The sequence below is a fragment of the Gossypium arboreum genome, chromosome 9, assembly GCF_025698485.1.
Source record: "Gossypium arboreum isolate Shixiya-1 chromosome 9, ASM2569848v2, whole genome shotgun sequence".
Classification (NCBI taxonomy): Eukaryota; Viridiplantae; Streptophyta; class Magnoliopsida; order Malvales; family Malvaceae; genus Gossypium; species Gossypium arboreum.
The window spans coordinates 52,440,371-52,449,727 of NC_069078.1; the positions used below are offsets into that span (position 1 = coordinate 52,440,371).

A 9,357-nucleotide genomic window follows, 5' to 3' on the forward strand; every position below is an offset into this window, starting at 1 on the left:
TTAATGGCATGTATAGCTAGACCCCAAACACCTCACGGTAGTCCTAGAATCGACTAAACCGTGGCTCGATACCAATAAAATTGTAACACCCGAACCCGAGACCAGCGCCGATTGTCGGACACGAGGGGTTAGCAAGCCAAGTTCACTTGTTTTGCCCATCCATTGGACATTTCGGTCAGGCTGGAAAAACTGCGTCACTGTCGCCTTTAAAATCATATCTCGAGTTTCAAAACTCAGAAACTGGTTTCGTAAATTTTCCTGAATTTAGACTCATATATCCATCCATGGATTTATTTCTAGAATTTTGGTCGGGCCAATTGGTACAGTTTATTAGTTAAAGTCACCCATGTTACAGGGATCGACTGCTCTGACCTTCGCGCGGTATAACTTGAATATCTCTCTGTACAGGGCTTTAATGCTGGTGCCGTTTGTTTCTAATGAAAATAGACTCAAAATGGAATCTGTAAATATAAGGTATGTCTCCTAATTATTTCTGGATAATTTATAGTAAATTTTTAAAGTTGCGACAGGGAACCCAGAAACCGTTCTGGCCCTGTCTCACAATAGCTTTAATATCTCTTAACATGTAACTCCTATGACCATTTCGTTTCTTCCATATGAAAATAGACTCATCAATGTTCATTTACATAGCTGATTAACTATTTAATACCATTCCTACAAATTTTGGTGATTTTTCACATTCACGTTACTGCAGCTGGCAGCATCTGTTTTAAGGTAGGTCTTACCTATTTTGTAGTCTCCATGAACCAACTAGTCTTGCCTTACATAGGTCCACATATGATCATTTTAACCATGCCAATGGCTGATCATGTGACCAACATTCCCATTTCAATTCATAGTCACATCATGACACCATATATATATATACAAACCGCAAATAGTTTAAGTTGATACTTCACTATTACGAGCCATTTTCGCATGGCCGTACACATATACATCATAACATATTTAAACCAACAAGGGTAGTCCTATACATGCCATTTCAAGTTCAACCAAGAATTTATACCAAAATGGGGGCTTGATAGTGTGGATGACTTGACTTCAACGATCCCGAATCCGATTGCTATCGGCGAAATCTAAGCGAGAGCCAAAGCAATGAGTAAGCATTTTATGCTTAGTAAGTCTCAAGGAATATAATCAACTCTAATTACAGCAATACATTCACATAGTTAAATGCATCATTTCATTAATGCACATTCACATAATCATACTTACTTCACCATCCCAACTCTTATGTTCATACACAAATAACGGCTTCATTAAGGCCGATAACTCGTTCCATCATAGGGCGGATATTCACGCTCTTACTCCTAGCGCATAAGCACACACCGCACTTACCTTGTCATTGGGAAATTTCACAAGTGCATTAGCTGAAATTTTCCAGCAAGCTTATAATTTTCAAATCACATACCTTGAAGTTTAACGGATGTCGCTACTCGATCAATCGCCTTGGGACATAGCCGGTTATGGTAACCCGCACCAAGGCCTCACGGGACTTAACCGGATATCACGATTTGCACAAATGCCTTGGTCTTAGCCGGATAGAATGACTTCATACGAATGCCTTGGTCTTAGCCGGATGTAGCCACTAGCACAATTGCCTTGGTCTTAACCGGTTATAATTTCCAGCATAATTATCTTGAGGCTTAGCCGGATATCATTCAATTTCTCATGCACACATACATCAATAATCATTGGACATACATATTTATTTTCGTTACTAAGGCTCAAACACAATTATAATCACTAACATAATCGCCGGGACTTAGCAGGGTATCATTCGAATACTCATACACACATAAATCAATAATCAATACATCCATATTTCATTCCACATAATTCAAGTAAGGTCACTTCTTGAGGACTTACCTCGGATGTTGTCGAGCGGCTTTTACGGCTATTCGATTACTTTTCCTTCCCTTGTCCAATTGTGGCCCTCTTAGCTCTTGAGCTAATTCAAACAAATTCAATTTATCAAAACCTCATTGTGCTAGCTTATGGCGAATATGACAAGGAATTTAAATGGTCATATGGCCACCCTTTAGCTTGAATACACAATGGTCATGCACATTTTATACTACATCAAGCAATTCAATACAATTTATTCGAGCATCAAGGAAAAGCTAAGGCCTTCAATAGGCTACCCAAGGCCGAATATACTTGTCCATGTTGAGGCCAATTATGCACTTAATACCACACAAAAACAGCATGCATTTTACTAGTTAATGCTTTGCTTATTGTAGCTCAAAACTTACAATATAGCATCAAGCACTCATATGTGTGCTAGGCCGAATGTGCTTACAATTTCACAATTATTCTTCAACATCTTCTTCTTTAAACAAACTTATTCATCACTTCCTTCATAACCAAAACATCATGTGCAAACATATATATATACATATATGAGCATGGCGAATTTCAAGGTGTCCATAGCCATCCAAAACACAAATTTTAACTAACATGCAAGAAGCATGAACCATGCTCATGAATGCATCATGGCGAATATGACAAGCATGCTCCTTTTCAACTTCAATCATGATAAAACAAAAGAAAGCTCAAAATCTTACTCAAGAGTAGACAATCCATCATTGCATGCATCATCATCAAGCTTCACACTTAGCATGCAATGGCTTTATCACCATAACAACTTTGGCCAAATACCATTTCCATGGCTTAACAAAGATTTGAGCCATGGCTAACATGCACATCAAGTTAGCAACCAAAACATGCATGAAACTCCTAACACAACCTCATACATACCTTAATCTTGATGCAAACTTAGCCAAATCTCCTTCTAGATCTCTTCCAAACCAAGCATGAAGCAAAAATCCTCCTTCTTCCTTAGTTTTGGCTCAAAGAAAGGATGAACAAAATTTTTTCTTTCCTTCTCTACAACTCACGGCAATGGGGGATTACCACACTCACACACATTTTTTTTCATTTTTTATCACCCATACACCTTTGTTTATTATTTCACCCTAATGCACCAACAAAACATGTTTCATGACATGTTTAGCCCATCCTCCTTGTCATGGCGCCACCACCTATAAAGGGGAATTTGACATGCAAGTCCATTATTTTGCATGCATGCTTTAATTAGTCATCACACATTTCCTATCATACTTTCAAAGTTCATTACTAAGTCCTTTCTTGTGGAATTCACCCTTATAACACTAAATCAATCATCATAAAATGTCATACATGAGCACACACATATTATAGGCATCAAAATAAATTTTTAATTATTTTTATGCCTCGGTTTTGTGGTCCCGAGACCACCTTCCGACTAGGGTCAATTTTGGGCTGTCACATTTCGGGATGGTCTCCCTCTAGTAGCCGTATTACTTGCTTTCGCTGGTTGATCTCTTTCAGCTATAAACTTTTCTGGACAGTCCCATAGATAATGATCAAGAGATCCACATTTAAAACAAGCTCCGCTCAAAATTCTACATTCACCTTAATGTCGCTTATTGCAGTGCTTACATTCAGGTCCAACATTTCTAACACTACCCACACTGGCAATAGATGTCGTCTGAGGTTTAGAGCTGAAATGTCTCGCATTTCTATCTTTGATTGAAATCTCCGTAGAAATAGTAGAACGAAGATGATATTCTCTAGATTTCTTTGATGCTGACTGATGTGATTTGCCTACAAATCTCTTTCTAAAGTCTCTAGCCTCAGAATTGGCTTTTCTTTTCTCTTTGCTAAGCTTTTTAGCTTTACAAGCTCTGAAAACTAGAACGACAAACTCTTTTAGCTCAAGAATCCCAATCAACAATCTGATTTCTTCATTTAATCCATCTTCGAACCTTTTAAACATTATAGCCTCGAAAGAAACATATTCACTAGCATATTTGTTGAATCGTACACAATCTCTTTCATATTCTTTCACTAACATACGACCTTGTTTCAGTTCAAGAAATTTCTTTCATTTCTGATCCATAAACCGTTGGTTGATGTATTTCTTTCTAAATTCAACTTGAAAGAATTCCCAAGTAACTCTTTCTCGCGAAACTACGGATATCAAGGTATTCCACCACTGATACGTAGTGTCTCTCAACAATGATACAACACATTTTAAACATTCTTCAGGTGTGCAAGAAAGTTCATCAAATACCCGAATCGTGTTCTTAAGCCAAAATTCGACTCTCTCAGGGTCATCGTTAACAATGGCTCTAAATTCCTCAGGCCCGTGTTTTCGTATCTTATCAATAGGTGGTTTATTTAATTGCAAAGGATCCATTCCTTGAGGAACTACAGGGATCGGTTGGGGAATAGGTGGAGATAGAGGTTGCTGAGCAACTGGGTTTGTACAAATGTATTGAGTGAACCACTTGTTCATCATTTGGAAGAAGGCTTCTTTAGCCTCTCCTCCCTAGCTGTCCGTTACAGGTCTAGAATCAGAAGGTGTTATCCCTTGAGCAGGAGCAGGCGCATTACTCTCAACATCATCAACTACAGCTCGATCAGGATCCATTTACTATATAAAAACACATTTGAAAATGTCAAGAGTCATCACACTATCACAGTTTATATATACGACATATATAGCTAGACTCACACACACTAAGTTAGTCCTAGAATTGACTAAACCGTAGCTCTAATACCAATAAATGTAACAACCCTCACCCATATTCAATGCCGGAATTGGGTTACGAAGCATTACCGGACTTATGAAACAATTAAACATCCATTTAGCATACATAACATCATTTCATACATTCATCATTAAACTCAATCAATGTCCCTAATACGAACCTACGAGGCCCTAGACATGCATTAAGATTGGTTCAGGAGTAAACTGATAACTTTGAAACCATTTGGAATGCATAGAAATTTTTTCTCAAAACAGGGGACACACGCCCGTGTGGCTAGGCCATCTGTCTCACACGACCACCAAACACGCTCGTGTCATAAGCCGTGGTCACACGGCTAACACACATGCTCGTGTGGCTAGCCCGTGTGCCCTAAAAATGTCCATACATGCCCGTATGCTAGGCCGTGCCAAACCTGTAGGGTATACTAAATTATGCTACATGGCCAAGTCACACGCCCATGTCTGAGGCCGTGTGGAGCATACTAGCTTGATTTTAATTTCAATATCAAGGGACACACGGTCGTGTAACATGACCATGTGTCACACATGGCCGATACACACGCTCGTGTCTCTACCCGTGTGGACAAAAATAGGCTATTTGCAAATCCATTTTGCCACCCAATTTATACATACCTGCACAAGCATAATTTGCAACATTATATAACTCAATAGACAGCCAATTCATAGCATTTCATACACATAACCAACAGAACATGGTATTCAAATACCTAAATTATAATCAAGCATTTTCCATTCATATGCCTATCACATATCAAGACAACATTTGTATATTTCCATTTCCATCTTCTACTTCCCAAAACATACCATATTTGAATACATATATGCAACCAAAGCATTATACAAGTTAAGCCAAATCACATGGCTTTAACTTATACCATAATATGAACCAAAATCACCATCTCAAGTGACCATAGCTATCATCTTTATACCTAGCCTATACATGCCATATTTACATATATTAATAAGCTCAAAGGTGCTAATCGGTAATTGGATAGTGTGATGCGTATCTCTAACTTTATCCGAATCGAGCGAGCTATCGAACCTCTATAAAACACAAAAAAGAAACAGAGTAAGCTTTATAGCTTAGTAAGCCCGTATAATTCATAATTTAAATTACCATTTATGCATAATCAAACAATTAAACAAAGTTTATCAAATTCACTTGCCAAAATGCCTATACACAAGCATTCATCAACAAGTTAGTCACATAAGTGCATGTAATCATCCGTTATCTCAATTTAATACTCAATACATTGTATCATATCAAATCCATATATCATGTACATCATTTGTAACATTTCATTCTCAATCATATAAACAATAAATCATTCGATAACAGCAATTCATTTGTTTAAATAGTACTTCATCCATATAACAATAATTCATCTGTATAACACATAGCTTTTCCATAACCAATAACAGAATTTATGCCCGTTGAACCTGTTAGAATTTCAAGGGATACTCAGGTGATATACATTACCTATATAAATTAGTAATTTGTCAATTCATTATTATTTCTGCTCATTTGAGCTATGATCACTAAGCTCCTCCTGAGCTGATGGACTGTAAGCTCTATTGAGCTGAAACAGTAAGCTCTGACGAGATGAAAACAGTAAGCTCTTACGAGCTGGTATATCAATAAGCTCATACGAGCTGCAGTGAGTCTGTAACACATGCAGGATCTCAACCTAAACGGTAACCCTAGTGACATGTCACTCGTATCTTACGAATTCCTAATGTTCAAACGGGGCTCGGTAACCATCAAACTATATCAATAAGGCATTCGTATTTCAAATAAATTAATTAATTAATTATATACATTCATTTCAAATAATTACAAGTATTTAAAAGTTTGATTCTAATTATACGAACTTACCTCGTATCGCTCGAATAACAAATATCGGCTAATCATCGACCTTTCCTTTTCCCCGATCTAGATTCAATCATTGCTTATCTTGATCTATATATATATATATATATATATTTCATATTAGCACATTCAGTATCCAATCTATTCAATTTAACCTTTAATTCATATTTTGGAAAATCTACACATTTACCCCTAATATTTCACACTTTTACAATTTAGTCCCTATCAAATAAAATTGCAAATTCATGCAATTAATCATAAACCGATGCTTACCCGAATTTTAATAGAGTCCCTAGCAGCCCATATCTTTTATTTATTTACACTTTTACCCACATAATTTTACATTTTCACAAATTAATCCCTTTTTGACATTTTTGTCAAAAAATCACTTTACAAAACTAACAAATCTATCAATAAACTTTCATAATCTATCATCAACATCAACTTACTCAAGCATTCAACAATGGCAACATGATAAATCTTTACTAGTTTTGAAATTAAGGTATGGGCTAGATAGAATACGAAGCAACGATCTCAAAAACGTAAAAATAATTAAAAATAGATAAAAAATCACTCACCTAATGAACTTGGAAGCTTGGTCGAATACACATGCATCCATGGGGTTTCTTTCTTCTAAAATTTCGGTTGAAATGGCTTAACAAAGATGATAACCTTATTGTTTTTATTATTTTACTTATTAATTCACTAAATTACTTTAATAACCTTTGTTATATAACATTTAAATTACTTATTATAAGCCCATAAATGTCCATTACCAATAACAATGGTTTAACCACCATTTAAGGCCATCATATTTAAAAGCCAAAGGTATTTAACACTCTTAACTAATAGAATAACACTTTTGCATTTTACGCGATTTAGTCTTTTTTATCAAATTGACCAATCAAACAATAAAATTTTTAAACGAGATTTTCACACAAACATTCAATCATGCAGCAAACATTAAACGAAAATGCACTAAGATTAAGGTTATGATAGAGCTTGAACCTGGTTGAATTCATTGCCACCAATTTCAATTACCACATGACAAGAATTAGCAGAAAGATTCCTTATGAAGTATTTCCCACCTAGCAAGAATGCTTATGTATGGAATGAGAACACTACCTTTCAACAAATATATGATGAGTCCTTGTATTAGGCATGGAAAAGGTTTAAAGAACTATTACAAAGATGCCCTCATCACAGAATCCCTCATTTCATCCAATTAGAGGCGTTCTATAATGGTCTCAATGCTCACACGAGGATGGTAGTAGTCACTTCTGCTAACAGTGCTCTCTTTTCTAAGTCTTATAATGAGACTTATGAAATCATCGAGAGGATTGCTAGCAACAATTATCAATGGCCAACCAATTGAGTAGCGCCAGGAAGACGAGTCACCAGAATACATGAAGTGGATGCTCTCACTTCACTCTCATATCAAGTATCCTTGATATCCTTAATAATTGAAAACTTTACTACTAATGGGGTTTAATTGTAACACCCCTAAATCGTATTCATCCTCGAATAGGGCTACGGGCATTATCGAAGATTTCAATTCAAAATAATAAAAAATATTGAACATTTAATATCACAACATCAATCATAACAAAGTCAATTAATAACATACATACTATCCCTTAAACGAGCCATCGAGGCCTTAAAAACACATTAAATCAGGACTAAATCAAAAACATATAGAATTTTTTGGAAAAAGATAAAAATTTTCAAATTGCAGGGGTCACACGGCTGAGACACATGCTCTTGTCTCAGGCCATGTGGACATTCGAAGTAGGGACACATGACCGTGTCTGTGCCTATGAAACTCTCTGACTTGGGTCACACGACCAAGCCACATGCCCGTGTGCCAGGCTATGTACCTGTGACAGCCCAAAATTGACCCTAGTCGGGAAGTGGTTTCGGGATCGCTAAACCGAGTCACCGAAATGTTTGAACGTAATATTTATTGTCTAGAATATGTAATTATGAATGTGTGAAAATTTCAAGCTTTGATTTAGTCGATTGCATGTGAATTCAGTTAGTAGGACTTGTGTGACACTTTTGAAATGTGATAGGCTAATCTATAAGGACCTAATAGTGCATGTAATCAAAAGGGGACTTGCATGTCAAATTTCCCCTAATTGGTAGTGGCCGCCATGACAAAGGATTATGGGCAAAACATGTCATAGACATGTTATGTTGGTGCATCATGGGAGGAAAAAATAAATTAATGAGTATGGGTAATAAAGAAATGGAAAAGAAAAAAAAAAGAAAGGATGTGTGAGTGTTACCCCCCATTTTGCCGTGAGTTGAAGAAAAAAAAAAGAAAAAAAATTGTTGTTCATCCTTTTTTTCATTTCTTTGAGCCGAAAATTCTAAGGAAGAAGGAAGGAGTTCTTACTTCATGCTTGGTTTGGAAGAGGATTAGGAGGAGGTTTGGCCATACTTGTGTCTAGATTAAGGTATGTTTGAGGTTGTGCCATGAGATTCATGCATGATTTTAGTTGCTAGCTTGAGTTCTAATTAGCCCATGGTTCAAATCTTTGCTATGTCATGGGGATGATATTCGGCCAAGGTGGATTTTGTGTTAATGCCATTGCATGCTAAATATGAAGCTTGATAATGATACATGTGATGGTGGATTGAGGACTCTTGGATTTTCTTTTTAGCATTTTTTTTTGAGTGAGACTTTAAGTTCTTTGTTTAACCATGACCAAAATTGAAATGGTATGGTGTTGTAATGTATTCGGCCATGGTATACCCATAAGTATGATTTATGCTTATTGCATGGTAGGTAAGATTTGTGTTTTGGAGTTATGTTCATGATTAGTTATAATCAACTTGAGATTCG

The 9,357-nt window shown here is 36.4% G+C and overlaps 1 non-coding gene across 1 annotated transcript; it reads right to left on the reverse strand.

Moving 5' to 3' along the window:
- Positions 1 to 7,611: 7,611 nt before the first annotated feature.
- LOC128281310 (small nucleolar RNA R71) lies at positions 7,612 to 7,716 on the reverse strand. The gene has a single exon (XR_008271523.1). It is a non-coding gene; the product is annotated as a small nucleolar RNA R71 (small nucleolar RNA).
- Positions 7,717 to 9,357: the final 1,641 nt, after the last annotated feature.